This window comes from Narcine bancroftii, chromosome 10 (assembly GCF_036971445.1).
Source record: "Narcine bancroftii isolate sNarBan1 chromosome 10, sNarBan1.hap1, whole genome shotgun sequence".
Lineage (NCBI taxonomy): Eukaryota > Metazoa > Chordata > Chondrichthyes > Torpediniformes > Narcinidae > Narcine > Narcine bancroftii.
The window spans coordinates 82,250,837-82,266,633 of NC_091478.1; the positions used below are offsets into that span (position 1 = coordinate 82,250,837).

Genomic DNA, 15,797 nt, shown 5'->3' on the forward strand with positions numbered 1-15,797 from the left:
AGTTGGAAATAAATAAAAGTGGTGTATGGGAGATGGTTGCAAATGTGGGGAAGAGCAACCACTTGCTGGCGTTATTGGTCTGTTGAGTGAGCATTCTTGACTACTGACCCAGTCACTTTTTAGCTGTTGGGGGGGGGGGGGGCATGGCATGGCGTGGGGTGGGGTGTAGGGAGAGAAGGCGCATGGAAATGGCCAATTCCTATCTCTCAGAAGGTGCCTGCAGTCCTGCAGTAGCCAGCAAATGCAGCTGTGCTGGCCTCCAAAAATACTTGTACTCGTGCACAAGGTCTCAATAAGTCAGACATTTGCAACCTGGGAGGACATGCAGAGGCTTAATAACTGATGAAAAGTCAACCCAGCGAGAGTGGTGCCTCCTTTCCTAATAAGTTGCAAACCTTCTATGCACAAATAAATTTTTGTCTATTTTTCCTCTTCCTCCTCACCACCCCCCCCCCCCAATCCCACCAACACCCCAACTGAAGAGCAGGCACCCTGCATAGAGGCAGTTGAGGTGAGCAGGGTTGTACCCAGGGCGAACCCACACAAAGCAGTGGGACCAGTTAACATGCTTGGCCAGATGCTGTAGGACTGTGCAGCTCAGCTGACAGAGGTCCTAAAGGCAATTTCAACAACTCACTGCAGCAGTCTATTGTCCCCACAGGATTCAAGACAGGCACCAAGATGCCCTAGAGAGCAAGGCAACCAGTCTGAACGATTACTGCCTAGTGGCACTCGCCTCTATGAACATGAAACGCTTTGACCAACTTGTAATGGAACACCTTCCAGCAACATTGGGCCAGCTTCAGTTTGCCTAGTGTACAAGATGGTCCACATAGCCTTGACCCTCCACTCAGTCCTGACCTACCCAGAGAACGATACCTAATGCCTGGCTGTTGTGTATTGACTTCAGCTCAGTGTTCAACATGATCATACTTAAAAAGCTGGTGGATAAACTGTCTTTGATGGGATTTTGAAGCATCTGGATTCTGGGCTGCTTGACTGAAAATCCAGATTGGTAGCAAAATGTCAAATCCCATCACGCTGAACATGGCTGTGTGTTTAGCCCACTATTGTTCACGCTGCTGACTCGTGACTGCACTACCAGATTTGGTTCTAACAGATAACAACCTTGTTGTGGATGATGCAGCAGTGTTGGCCTCATTGGCAACAATGATAGGCAGGGGTTACAGAGATGATTATGGGCATCTCATAAAATGGTGCAAGAACAACAACCTGAGTTTCAAGGTGGACATGACAAAGGATATGATTATGGACATGTGGAAGATGAAAGTCAACCATTCTCTATTACAAATCAATAGTTTTTTTGTGGAGAACATAAAGTTTCTTGGTTTGCATGTAAAGGATAACCTATCCTGGACTCACAGCATCTCTTCATTAGTCAGGAAGCCACTGCCATGCCTACATTTCCTCAGGCAGTTGAAGAGGACAAGGCTACTGGCCCTAATCTTGACAACTTTTTATAGGAGCACAAATGAGTCTCTTGTCTGGCTGCATCATTATGTGGTATGGTAGCAAAACATCAGACTGGAAGTCATTGCAGTTTATTGTCAAAACAGCCAAGAAAATCACTGGGGACTCCCTTTCCTCTATTGACAAATGTAATGGATTTGTGTTAAACTTTAATGTTAAACTATATTTCTTTTATTAAAAAAATGTCTTAGTAAAGTAAATTGTAAAGTTAAAATATTGTAGCTCTGGGTTGGTACAGGGTCACCCACAGATCATAGCACATTTGTAGAGAACCATTGTTTTCAAAGAAGAGAGTTCATTCTCAGAGTCAACATGTCTTTGACAGACAGAGCTAATAGATTTCAAGTAGGTCAATGATTCAAGAACTGCTGAGGAAGCCATCTATTTTAATCAAAGCTACTTAAGCCTTTTGAACAGAGATGAAGTCGGAGGTTGTTATGGAAATGGAATAGTTTTGAAAAAGAACAGAATTTTGGTGGAAATAAAACTGATGGTTATGTGGTTTCCAAGAAATGGGACTCGTCTCAGTGATGATGTAATGGTCACATAATTTGGAGAATTCAGACATTTAGTTGTCAGTTTGGGAACAGTTCACCTTGGATTTCACAAAAGTCAAAACCCTGTGACGTACAGGGTTGAATACATAAATAAATAGAATTGGTGCTGTTTGTTGTGCCTTACTCCTAGAAGAAAGGGAACACAGAATCTGTGGCTTTTGAATTAATGAAGAAAAGAGCACAGAAGTCTACTGTGTCTAATTTTGTATTTGGCTACTTTATTTAACCCTTGTCTGGTTTGTGAATTCATTGTGAAAGAATGAATTCTTTGATAAGAGGGCAGATTCTTTGTGGAAAACATAATTGTGAGTAAGAGGCCTGAAGATGTAATGTTTTAAAGTGCTTTATAATTATTTCTGAATTAAGAATTTAAGACCTTCAAGCAAGACTAAAAGAATGCTGAACTTTTTAAAGATTGACTTTTCAGAGTGGAACTTTGAATGATCTCACACACACACACACACACACACACACACACACACACACACACACACACACACACACACACACACACACACACACACACACTTTACAATTGTGCATAGTGGGGTTAAGTTTAGAGTTGAGTAAGTTTAGAGTTAAGAAAGAAATGTTATGCTATTAGTTTAAGAAAAACTATTACTTTGAATTTGCCCTTGTCTGATGATTTTTCCATTGCTGTTCCTGTGTTAGTGCTAACAAAAACTCTTTAGTCCCAAATATAATTAAGAGTTGTTAGTATGTAACATAATATCTACCAGAAGTGTTGATTAAACAGGGCTCAAAGAATTGTATCCAGCAGACAGCATCTTTTTGATCCACTCAAGAAGGAAGTACAAGAGGATCAAAATCAGGAAGGCTGGGAAGTAGCTTCTTCCTACAGGCTATGAAATTGATGAATGGTATCCTGTAACCAAGTAAATTATCCCAATACATTTGTATATTTATTTCCAATTGTATGATTGCGCATATATGCGATTACTATGTATATGTGTGCATATAATAACACAACCCTTTGCTCGTAGCAGCTGTTTGAATTAAGTTGGATGAAACAGCAATGGTGTCATCAAGAAGAGCTGGTTGATGCCACTTGCTAATGGGGCAACTTTCTTAAAGTATCTCCTTATTCCTGCTTAGTAAAAGCTGCCCCATTCTGACACTTTATCTGTAAACTTGAGGGAGGGGATTTAATTATCTATAATGTGATTGTTCACCTTTCAGGCAGCTCTGTGGAAGGGGAGAAACCTGCAGATGCAATGTGCTCCATTGGGTTGGATATGAACAGTCAGATGATATTAAATTTGAAATTTATTTATTGTTAGGGTTAAAGACTTGTCTAAATAAAGTCATAAGAAATTGATTTTATTCCAAGAGCTTTATTCTTGATTAATGCATTTGCTCTTTTGTGAGAGCAAGATGAGCAAAGACAGTGAATTCCTTGCTCATTGTTGGACCTTGCACCATAATTTGACACCTCTCATGACAACTTCAACTTGCATGTTGCTTCACACTGAACAAAAAGTGCATCAATTCTTGCATTCATTTGACACGCTTTGTTGCTCTATTCTCCCCAACATTTCCCATCCTTACTGTTACTGTTCTTTCTTTGGCTTGGCTTCGCGGACGAAGATTTATGGAGGGGGTAAATGTCCACGTCAGCTGCAGGCTCGATTGTGGCTGACAAGTCCGATGCGGGACAGGCAGACACGGTTGCAGCGGTTGCAGGGGAAAATTGGTTGGTTGGGGTTGGGTGTTGGGTTTTTCCTCCTTTGTCTTTTGTCAGTGAGGTGGGCTCTGCGGTCTTCTTTTAAGGAGGTTGCTGCCCGCCGAACTGTGAGGCGCCAAGATGCACGGTTTGAGGCGATATCAGCCCACTGGCGGTGGTCAATGTGGCAGGCACCAAGAGATTTCTTTAGGCAGTCCTTGTACCTCTTCTTTGGTGCACCTCTGTCTCGGTGGCCAGTGGAGAGCTCGCCATATAACACGATCTTGGGAAGGCGATAGTCTTCTATTCTGGAGACGTGACCCACCCAGCGCAGCTGGTCCTTCAGCAGCGTGGACTCGATGCTGTTGGCCTCTGCCATCTCGAGTACTTCGATGTTAGGGATGAAGGCGCTCCAATGAATGTTGAGGATGGAGCGGAGACAACGCTGGTGGAAGCGTTCTATAAATGGATATATTTAACAGTGCGTTAGGCTTGTCCAATTTTTATGAATGCCTTTTTATTCATTTAACTCTATCGAGGTATTACACACACTATGGAGAGGATTAATGATACATTTCAGTTTGTATTTCTAAAACTTTGCTTGGCTATATTCAGATTGTAATCCTGACTTTAGATTGCACTTGTTTATGCTAATAGAATAAAACCCATGGTATCTGTTATCTATGGGGATTAGTAGATGCTGGACAAGGTATTTTCTGCTTGTTAGTGACTTACTCTTGTAATGCCAAACTAATATACCTGCATTAAGAATTAACAGTGTAAAAGACAAAAATCCTATACTGTAGTTGCACTGAACAAACATACATACATAAACCTTAAAACATTTTACTTTATTTTCAATCACATTCTTTGAAAACCTTTTAACCATCACTGCATCTGCAGGTTTCTCTCCGTCCACAGAGTTGCCTGAAAGGTGAACAATCAATCACATTATAGATAATTAAATCCCCTCCCTCAAGTTTACAGATAAAGTGTCAGAATGGGGCAGCTTTTACTAAGCAGGAATAAGGAGATACTTTAAGAAAGTTACCCCAATAGCAAGTGGCATCAACCAGTTCTTGATGACACCATTGCTGTTTCATCCAACTTTATTCAAACAGCTGCTATGAGCAAATCACAACCGAGGCACATCTTCAACAAAGGGTTGTGTTATTTTAGAGAACACTTACTTTTACAATTTTAAACTTGCGTATTTTTGCTTTTTTAAAAAATATATATATATTTTATTTGCTTCAAGTTGCTGGTTGCTTGAATTCTGGATTCCAGGGGTTTTACTGTACATTTTTTTCTAACTGACAAGGGTTTGATGCCAGATGATAGCTGCTATTGATAAATAAAAATGTATTGCTGCAGCTTTTATACATTGATTCCAATTCAACAATTGATTGTTACTTGTCATTGTGGGGGGGGGGGGGGGGTGGGGGTGGGGGGTGGGGAAGGAAAGAAATATCAAAGCACTCTTGCATTGTGGATTTAAATTTCTCAGGATAACTCTGGATTGCTACCTTGCTAGGTTTTTTTTTCGCCAAAGGAAATGGTGATTTTTTTTTTAATGTCTTTTCCCGGGAGCTGCCAGCCCTTTTTAAAGAATAGCGATGTGAATGTCAACAACCATTTTCTTTGTTTAATCTTGAGAGTCATTAAAGGAATTCAGTGTTCAAATTTATTGCCAAAGTGCATAAATGACATGACATTACATACAACCCAGAGGATTTTTCACTTATCAGTAACTGCAATTGAAGAATGTTGTGTATACAAAAGAGAGGAATGTAAGCAAGCTGTGCAATACTGGAAAAAAATTCAGTAAATCACGTGCAAAGTAAGAGTCTTTTAAATGAGTATCTGAGTTGGTGGTTTAGTTGTCTGGTGGAGGGATAGCAACTGTTCCTGAACCTCATGGCACCTGTTTTATAGCACCTTTGTCTCTTTCCTGATGGCAGCAGAGAAAACCGAGTATGTCCTAGGTTGTGTGGATCCTTGCTGACCAAAACATGTAGAATAGGAAGTGAAATTGAAGGAGGGAGTCTATGAAGGCTTTAATTTGGCAAATTGAGAGGTGGGAGAAGTATACTTTTATCTAAATAAAAGTTCTTCCTTTATTTTGGAAAATCATTTAGTTCTTTACAAAAGCACTTCCTTGCCAGTAATGTTACTGTTTTAACATGCAAAATGTAACTATCAGTTTAATGCACAGCAGTATGTTTGAAAGCTGGATTTTTCATTGTTTGGTAGCAAAATACCAACTGGACGCCAGTTTGTTGCTTTTTGAAATAATAGAATGGAACCTCTTGATATTCATCTAAGAGAGAGGAAAAGATTTTTTTGAGAACTGGCATCTTTTGTTCCAATACTTTGTCAGAATGCACTAGTTTTTCAGCCTGAATTTTTGTACATGTCGAATTAGGGTTGAGCCAACAACTTTTTGACTATCCACTGACATGCAACTGATGTACAAAGATAAATGGGAATGATCGAAGAATAAAGGGAAAGTAATCAACATGAACTAGTTAGAGCGTGTGCCCTCGTGTAATGCAGGATATGACATGGTTTATGTTACTGAATTATGGCTGCAAGTTGCTCAGGACAGCTTGAAGTAAACTGTTATCAACTCTGCAGGGAAAATAGGAGGGAAGTATTCAGGATGAAGCAAAAACACATAGGGCATTGAGGGACTGAGAGTGAGGAGAAATGACAAGGTGCCACAGGGGTGGTAATGGTGTATTGAGAAAACAAATGTAACAATGTAATTGATGAGAGTATATAGTTTTGACTGTCATTATGGATGAAAAAAGACTTTGAATGATTTTCTTTTTGTAAATAATTTATGGTGAATAAAGTATGTTTTTAGATTTAAAAAAATACAGAAACGCTGGAAGTACTCAGCCAGTCTTGAAGTTTCCATAAGAGGTAAAAGGCAATCTGGTAAGGAGAGGAAAATTATTGGACACTGGCAGCTTTTGGCATAATTAAGACTTGAGAGTCTAATACTAGTTGTCACAAGATCTGGACAGATAGCAAAAAGTTTTACAATCGGAGATTGCATGAGCAGATGGTGAAAGCAGGTACTTTTAGTGGGGGGGGGGGAAGCATTCAGGATAGTTTATTTGCTAGTCAAACTAAGTTTGTTTGTATGTCACAGAATATCTACTACAGTGAAAAGAGTCTGCAGGTTATTTCTAACACTTTATACATCCGTATAAAGAGCACAATTTACAGAGTGTAGGATTACAATGGAAAGATTAGCCAGCACCAAGCAAGAGCTGCATTGAAAACACTGCACTGTTCAAAAGATAATAATTTATTTCCTGAAAAACAATTTTATATTCTTTTGGTCCCTTTTCTCTCCCATTCTCTGAAGGAAAGGTTATTTATTGTGAAAGGGATTAGTTGATTTTGTTTCAATATTAATTTTGGTAGTTGATCATTTATTTTATTGCTTTCTATGTGAATCTTCTTCCAAATGTTGAGTAGATGGTGCAATACTGGTAAATTCCTACGTTGCACCCATTTTTCATCCCACTTGTATAGTAAATGTTCAGGTTTCTTCTCCCCTATTTTATCTAGCTCTAATCTGGTCCAATCTGGTTTTTCCCTTGTTTGATAAAAATCTGATAGGTATCTTAATTGTGCTGCTCTATAATAATTCTTAAAGTTTGGTAGTTGTAAGCCTCCTTGTTTGTACCATTCTGTTAATTTATCTAGTGCTATCCTCAGTTTCCCCCCTTTCCATAAGAATTTCCTTATTATTTTCTTTAGCTCCTTGAAGAATTTCTCTGTTAGGTGAATTGGTAATGATTGAAATAGGTTGTTCATTTTGAACATCTTTTGAACAAGTGAAGGACAAATATATATAAAATATATAATATATATAATATAACTCACGATACAAGGTTTGCATACCACCAACTGAATACCTACTTGAAGGACAAATTGGGAAACAGTGTGAGGTTACCAGAAGGAAGCAATTTTGAATATGTGATTACAGACACAATGATAATTAAAAAAATTATAACAAACATGTACATCAAACTGCAAGGAAAGGAGAACGAGGAAACAATCTGTAAACATAAACAAAAATGGGAACAAGATCTAAACATAAAGATAAAGAATGAAACATAGGAAAAGATATGCTCCGGAACTATACAATAAACACGAGGTTATGCATGATACAATATAATTGGTTACACAGGCTATACTTCACACCCCAAAAGTTAAATAAATGGGACCCAACAGTATCAGACAGATGTTTTCACTGTAAAAAGGAAATGGGAACAACAATACATGCAATTTGGACATGTGAGAAAGTGAAAAAATTTTGGGAAGATCTAAACCAGACATTAAATAAAATTACAAAAAGCAATATATCAAAAAACCCAGAGATCTTCCTTCTAAGTAATACAAGAAATAAATAATTTGGACTCAATTTGAATGGAGCACAAAAAAAGGTTTATTATGATAGCCCTAGCTATTTGAATGGAGCACAAAAAAAGGTTTATTATGATAGCCCTAGCAAAAAAATGTATTATGTCAACCTGGAAATTAGAAGATAACTTGAAAATAAACAATGGTACATAGAAATAAATAAATGCATTCCATTAGAAAAAATAACATATAATTTAAGAAATAACATCACAATATTTGAACAAATATGGGAACCATACATGAAATATAATAGAGAAATCCTACCATGCACCTCCACCACCTAAAATGACAGAAGGAGAAGACAATGAAATGAACTGACTCAGTTTTCTCAAATTATTTGGAATTCATTGCATTTTTTATTTGAAAGGGGGAACTTCAAATGGTTATGCAGATTATAGAAGCAAAACACAAAAATCTGCAGATACTGTTGGAGTGAAATCACAATGCTGGAGAAACTCAGCAGGTCAAGCAGTGTCCATCATATCTTTGGCTTGGCTTCGCGGACGAAGATTTATGGAGGGGGTAAAAAGTCCACGTCAGCTGCAGGCTCGTTTGTGGCTGACCAGTCCGATGCGGGACAGGCAGACACGATTGCAGCGGTTGCAAGGGAAAATTGGTTGGTTGGGGTTGGGTGTTGGGTTTTTCCTCCTTTGCCTTTTGTCAGTGAGGTGGGCTCTGCGGTCTTCTTCAAAGGAGGCTGCTGCCCGCCAAACTGTGAGGCGCCAAGATGCACGGTTTGAGGCGTTATCAGCCCACTGGCGGTGGTCAATGTGGCAGGCACCAAGAGATTTCTTTAGGCAGTCCTTGTACCTTTTCTTTGGTGCACCTCTGTCACGGTGGCCAGTGGAGAGCTCGCCATATAATACGATCTTGGGAAGGCGATGGTCCTCCATTCTGGAGACGTGACCCATCCAGCGCAGCTGGATCTTCAGCAGCGTGGACTCGATGCTGTCGACCTCTGCCATCTCGAGTACCTCGACGTTAGGGGTGTGAGCGCTCCAATGGATGTTGAGGATGGAGCGGAGACAACGCTGGTGGAAGCGTTCTAGGAGCCGTAGGTGGTGCCAGTAGAGGACCCATGATTCGGAGCCGAACAGCGCTTGACGTCCTGCTTTGCGGAAACTGCCAAAATGTTTGGCCTGGAAGTCAGCCTGAAGAAAACTGAGGTCCTCCATCAGCCAGCTCCCCACCATGACTACCAGCCCCCCCACATCTCCATCGGGCACACAAAACTCAAAACGGTCAACCAGTTTACCTATCTCGGCTGCACCATTTCATCAGATGCAAGGATCGACAATGAGATAGACAACAGACTCGCCAAGGCAAATAGCGCCTTTGGAAGACTACACAAAAGAGTCTGGAAAAACAACCAACTGAAAAGTGTCCATCATATAGCAAAGGTAAAAATACATAACCAACGTTTCGGGCTTGAGCCCTTCATCAAGGTATGGAGAAATGTGGGTAGGTGTCTGAACAAAAGAGTGGGGGGGGAGGGATGGTCTCAAGGCAGAAGGTGATTGGTGGAGAAGGGAGGGAGGGGACAACAGAGATCAAGGGGATGAGGGATGGCTAGGTGAAAACGAGAAAGGGAGGGAGGAGAACTGGGAAGGGGTGAGTAGGGTGGGGGGGGGGCGGGAAGAGGAAGCAGGTTAAAAAGTTGATGTTAATGCCATCTGGCTGGAGATTACCCAGACAGAAAATCAGGGGTTGTTCCTCCAATTTGTGGGTAGTTGTGGTGGGACAGTGCATAAGGCCATGGACAGACTTGGGAGTGTGATACAGAACTGAAATGGTTAGCTATTGGGAGGTCTCTGTTACTGCAGTGGATAGAGTGAAGGTGCTCAGTGAAGCAATCTCCCAATTTGTGCCCACCTCTCCGATGTAGAAAAGGCCACAAAGCGAGCACCAGACACAGTAAAACAGACTTGTAGGCAGGTTATAGATTTGAGTGAAGGCTCTTTTTTTTTTTTTTTTTTTTTGAACCATTTTTGGGCAGTTTGCCTAAAGTAAACTGAGCATGTCTATTAATAGGTACAAAGAAAGTGTTCAAAAGAACACAAATGATGCAGAACCAGTCCAATCTCGTTCAGATGCCATACCTAGAAGCTGAGTAACTCGATGGGTAAGGAACACAAACTTAAATTAAGAATAGTCCTAGCTGTTGGATGGTGTGAACAAGAAAACTTGGGAAAATGGAGAGCTGCAGAACAGAAAAGAAATTTGCATGTAAGTGCTATATATCAGGGGAGGCCAAACTTGCTTAATGTAAGAGCCATAAACGATAAAGCTCAGATGTTTGAGAGCCGCACGACAAGAACAAAATTTCCCACATACATTTTTATTGTTACATACACATTTTATAACAAAAAATTTATATAAATTTTAAGAAATGCATGTTAAATCCAATAATGTTTATTCATGCATGCAGTTTTTAAACTGATAATTTGTATTAATTTCAGTAATTGCAAAGACACAAATATGTTTTTAAAAAAAGTAAACCAGAAAAGAGAGATTTTAACCGATTTCCATCTTGCAAAATTAGTCTTATTATAATCATATTTTTTATAACTAAAATACAATGCTACAAATATCAGGCTATGAAAGGTGCCAGCTAGGTGAGCAGGGGGCGGGGGGGAGACTGGCAGCGCGCGTTGGGCGGGCGAGGGAAGGGAGACCGGCAGCGCGAGTCGGGCAGAAGACTGACAGTGCAAGTCGGGCGGGAGAGGGGGGAGACCGGCTGCGAACCACATATTAAAGGTCGAAGAGCCGTAGCTTTGGCTGCCTTAAACAATAAATGCAAATACAATGGTGGACATCAAAAGTTTCAATATTTTCTGTGGTGGATGGCAGATACCAATATATAAAATTGAATCAATACAGACCTGTCAAAGTTAATCCAAACAACATTGTAATAAAGCAAATAATGGCACTTGGGGAGAGACAAATCCACAGGATCCAATTGATTCCATCTTGGGGCTTTAAAGAAAAGCGGAGTAAAGATTGTAGAGCCTGAACTACACAATCTAGCTAAATTCTGTAAATTTGGAAGTTTTCTTTTAACTAGTCTTTTTGAGAAAAGTGAGGGAGTGAATCCAAGAAATAATGGAGCACAGCTATTTTGTATTGCAAAGATATCTTTCTTCTTCTTTGGCTTGGCTTCGCGGACGAAGATTTATGGAGGGGGTAAAAAGTCCACGTCAGCTGCAGGCTCGTTTGTGGCTGACAAGTCCGATGCGGGATAGGCAGACACGATTGCAGCGGTTGCAAGGGAAAATTGGTTGGTTGGGGTTGGGTATTGGGTTTTTCCTCCTTTGCCTTTTGTCAGTGAGGTGGGCTCTGCGGTCTTCTTCAAAGGAGGTTGCTGCCCGCCAAACTGTGAGGCGCCAAGATGCACGGTTTGAGGCGTTATCAGCACCTATAATTACCTGAACATTTGGTTTAGAAAAAAAACCAGCTTGGATTTGTAAAGCATTAATTGTGCCAAAAGATATTTGGAAAATAGTGTTGGACAAGACTACCAATGAACATTTTGCAGCTATTTAAAAAGGTTGTGAACAACTTGGATAATGATATGAAAAGCCACATTCATTCATGTCATGAAGATGAGTGATAGTAAATAAATGAAAGCGTTAAATTGTGAAGATGGTAACCTAATCAGATATTTATGTGAATAGAGAAATAATTTTAAGAAGGTGAAATAAAAACTGTTGTGGTTCAAAGGGATCCAGCAATTTATTAATTTATATCATTAAAACGACATATCATCAGGAAAACTTCTAGAATGTTGACTTTTTTGTCTAATGAATGAGGGTTATTTGTGCTACAACTATATAAAAGTGTAGTTAGATTATATCTGACCATCATGCAATAGGAAAGGAAGTAGAGTTAAATGGCGGTACTGTTTGAGCAGGTGTAACGGCAGTGCTGGTATGGATCTGGGAGAGCGAAGACACATCGCTGCTCTGAGGGTTTCAACCACCAGTCCTAATGTTAGTAGCTTTGTACAGGCTTTAAACACCCTGTTAAAGAAACTGACGATGCTTGTAAATAAAATCCTTCAACTGTGCAGTCTGTGGCCAAGGTGGTGGTGCCTGAGCTTGGCAGCAGCTATGCAGACCCCAGGGGGAGCAGCGGACTGGTGTTGGGTTCCAGAAACAGGAATAACATTTCCCCCCCTACCACCACCCCCCCTCCCACAATGGGGAAGCAGAGGAGATGGTGACCACAGCAGCAGATCACTGAAGGGCTCAGCAGCTGAATGACCCTAAAGGGAAGGTGGCCATGCCAGCAGACAAGCAAGGGGCTCAGTGGCTGAGGGACCCCCACAAAGTCTGGGAGACTTTTGGTCGGGGGACCCACATGACTGCAGGCTGCTGGACACTCATGGGAATCCGGTAATGGAATCAGTATTTGAGAGGGTGTTGAGGCCAAGAAGGGTTCCCAAAGGGCCTCGGGTGCTGAAAGCTTCCTGATCATGTGGAGGTTTGGATCTGGAGCGCGAGCAGCCGATGGATCAGTCAAGAGTCTGTGTGTTTGCTGAGACTGCAGGAGCACTGGAGGTGAATCCACAAACAGTAACTCTGAAGGCGCTCTTTTGCTTCTCTTGCTCCCAAACTGGAAGGGGAGCTGGGTAATACAGTGTATCATGTATGTTACATTTATAACATGATAATAAAAAGAACCTTAAAGGAAATGCAACAGATTTTCCCATATGGTACATGGATGACAGATGTGAAATGAATTGAGAAAAAATACTAGCATTCTAGTTAGTAAAAGTTGATTTGATGGAAGTTTTCAAAATGAAAACCAATGCTTCCTGCAAATTAGGGAGGCATCTTGTGAGTGAAATCCAGCAACGTTTCTGAGCTCAGTTGTTGTGAAAATACTAGAGTGCAATTTTCCTTGCTGAGCAAATTGGCCTTTGAGATTGACAGACTTTGTATTTTGAAGCTCTTGAGTAGTACAGAATAAAAGTAGCACAGTATGTGAATATAAGCCAAACGATCTCCTTGCATCGTGGAACAAAATTGAGAAGCAGAATGTTTTTTTGCTTCAACCTCTCTCCTATTTTAATTGTAGTGGCAACAAACTATTGTGGCTTAACTTGTATGGGCAGGCTTGACTATCAGTGGAGTATTGAATAAACCACAAGTCCATTGAACAGTGGACAACCAGAAGTCATTGAAATGGTCATGTTTGGCGGTGACAGGATTGCAACAACAAATGAGCACATTGGTGGGTGATGAAGAGGAAAGATCGTAATTGGATAATTTGGTGATTCTGAAAATAAGAGTGGATCCAGTAGTCATAGATGGCTATATTAGCCTTTCGAACCTGCAATGGAACCTGTCCTTGGCGATCTAAGATCAGTGAGGGATCGGAGGGATTTCACTAACATTTCTGCAAATTGCAGGGAAGTGCATTATGATGGATGCAAAATATGCTTTTTAGTGGTCAGACAAACGAACCTGGATGTACAAGAGAGAAACTTGTTCAAAGACTTGACAATGGGAACTAAAGAGAGGATCAGATGGTTAATCTACGAATGCTTGATTTCTGACCAAAGTTAAGGATAAGATTATGATTTTGTTTCCCAAGCACCAGTCAACTAAATATGGAATGTTGGAAAATGTTAATGGAACATCTTAGAATATAAAATGAGTACAAAATTGATCTATCCTAATTGGGTAAGAAATGCATTTTAAAAGAATTAGGGGCAAAAGACTGGAGAAACTTATTAAGAAGCATCTGGGTGAGGATTTTAATTGTCAAGGTCTGTAGACTATTGTGCCAAGTGTTGCCAAATGGGATTAGTGTAGATGGATCAGATAGAGGTTAGCCAAAGGGCCTGTTTCTCTTCTGCATGACTCAATTAAACTAGGATTGTTGTCCTTCTCTCGGGATTATGATGGCTAAGATAATATTTGATGTTAAAAATTGTAAAGTGCAAGTTGAAATTGTTTCCAGTGACAAAAGATGAGAGAAACTGCAATTAGCAAAAGAAATTGGAAGGAGAGTTGAAAATTGTGATCTGAAATGTGCTATTAGAATGGTGATGGAAATAATTCACTTTTTAGGGTAAACATGTTGCCTTTACTTGAGTTGTGATTGTGCAGTAGATGTTGTCAGAGTTGGATTGTAATGTGAAAGAAGCAAATCAACACCATTTATTTCAGTATAGGTGCAGACACCCAGAGAAAATTTTTGGAAGTCACTTGCATAAGGGGAATTACTGCCTTAATCCCCTCTGACAAAGTCTCAGAGCCAATATGCAGGAGGCTGAAAATCCACCTTGTTGAGAAATGTGCAAGGCAGCGTTATCGAATAACTAGGACTTTGGGCTGAAGGAAATTCAAGGGTGTGGTTTTTAGCAATCTTGCCAACTGACATGTTTGGACAATGTTCCTGTAAGTAGAGTGAGAGGGTTGTTGGATCAGACAATATTAAAAATATGTTGAAGGGTGGGTATGTGCAAGGGAATAACTTGCTATTGCCTGGCAGAGCCTTTTATTTTAAATTTTAACCTGAATTTTTTGATAAAATGCATGGTTAACATATTTTGATATGATGTAGCGATTGCACACCAGCTACCACATGGTCTTTGCAGAGTGATCCTTGGTCTGGGGACTATGATACAGCAGAAACAGGACAATGCAGAAAGGAGCCATTAAATCCATATTGCTGGTTCAGATATGTTATCTTGCCTGCTCTCACTTTTAACACTTGGAGCATGGCTTGCAGGTCATAACTCTTGAGTGAAGAGAGTTTTGGCCTCGCAATGAAGCCCAGACTTCCAGATTCTGTGTGTGTTTAAACAATTTTATTTGCATGCAGGATTTGCTGTATAAAGCGTATATAATCAATGCTTTTCACTTAAGCCCCTCATCAGGGTATGATTACACACCTTGGTGAAGGGATCAAGCCTAAAACATTGGTTGAGTACCTTTATCTCTGCCCTATAAAGTACATTGTTTGAATTGCTAAGTTTCTCCAGCATTGTGCTTTTACTTCAATCACAGCATCTGGAGACTTTCATGTTTTACCCTTGTGTTCTCTATTAGTCAGGTCTCGGTGCAGCAAACCACTAAAACTTGCCTTGGCTGCCTCTTATAAAGCAGCCAAGGTCATTGATGATCGATGAGATCATCAATGTCATTTTCTAATGACTGGACATTTGCCAGTAGTATGGATGGTAGGGGAGGTCTCGGCTCCCTGTCTGGTTTGGCCATTGACTCCATCCATACTTCTGCTTGAAAAAGCAGCCAATCTATTAAAAGGCTTATCCTACTCTGGCTGCACTGTATTCACCCTCCTCCCATTGGGAAAAAAACTCACATCACCAGGGGGAAAAAAAAGACTGCCGCTGGTGCAGTCCCAGAGAGAGCACGGAGCCCAGACACAGCGTGCCTCCACAAGGTTCCAACCCCCCGCCCCTACCTTAGTCCAACTACCAATGACACTGTGCAGGCTTTAAAAGGCCTGTTATGGGAGCTGGCATGTTTAACTTTAAAATGGAACTGTGGGGTCTAGGCCCAAGATGGCAGCCATGTACTGATAGCAGAGGCACCAGAAAATCTGGAGAACAACCCCATTTTGAGAAGAAGACCCCTCTAGATGGTGAC

The 15,797-nt window shown here is 40.6% G+C and overlaps 1 protein-coding gene across 5 annotated transcripts in view; it reads left to right on the plus strand.

The window, feature by feature from the left end:
* aktip (akt interacting protein) overlaps positions 1-15,797 on the plus strand; it is a 43,839-nt gene that overhangs the window by 9,700 nt on the left and 18,342 nt on the right. Inside the window, exon 2 of one of the 5 annotated variants that reach the window (XM_069901598.1) lies at positions 10,207-10,297. The exons of 3 other annotated variants lie outside the window; for them this stretch is intronic. The gene's annotated coding sequence lies outside the window, so the exon portion shown is untranslated. Of the gene's footprint in view, positions 1-10,206; positions 10,298-10,379; positions 10,402-15,797 lie in introns of those variants that run through there. One more of the 5 variants, XM_069901599.1, reaches the window with a different exon arrangement.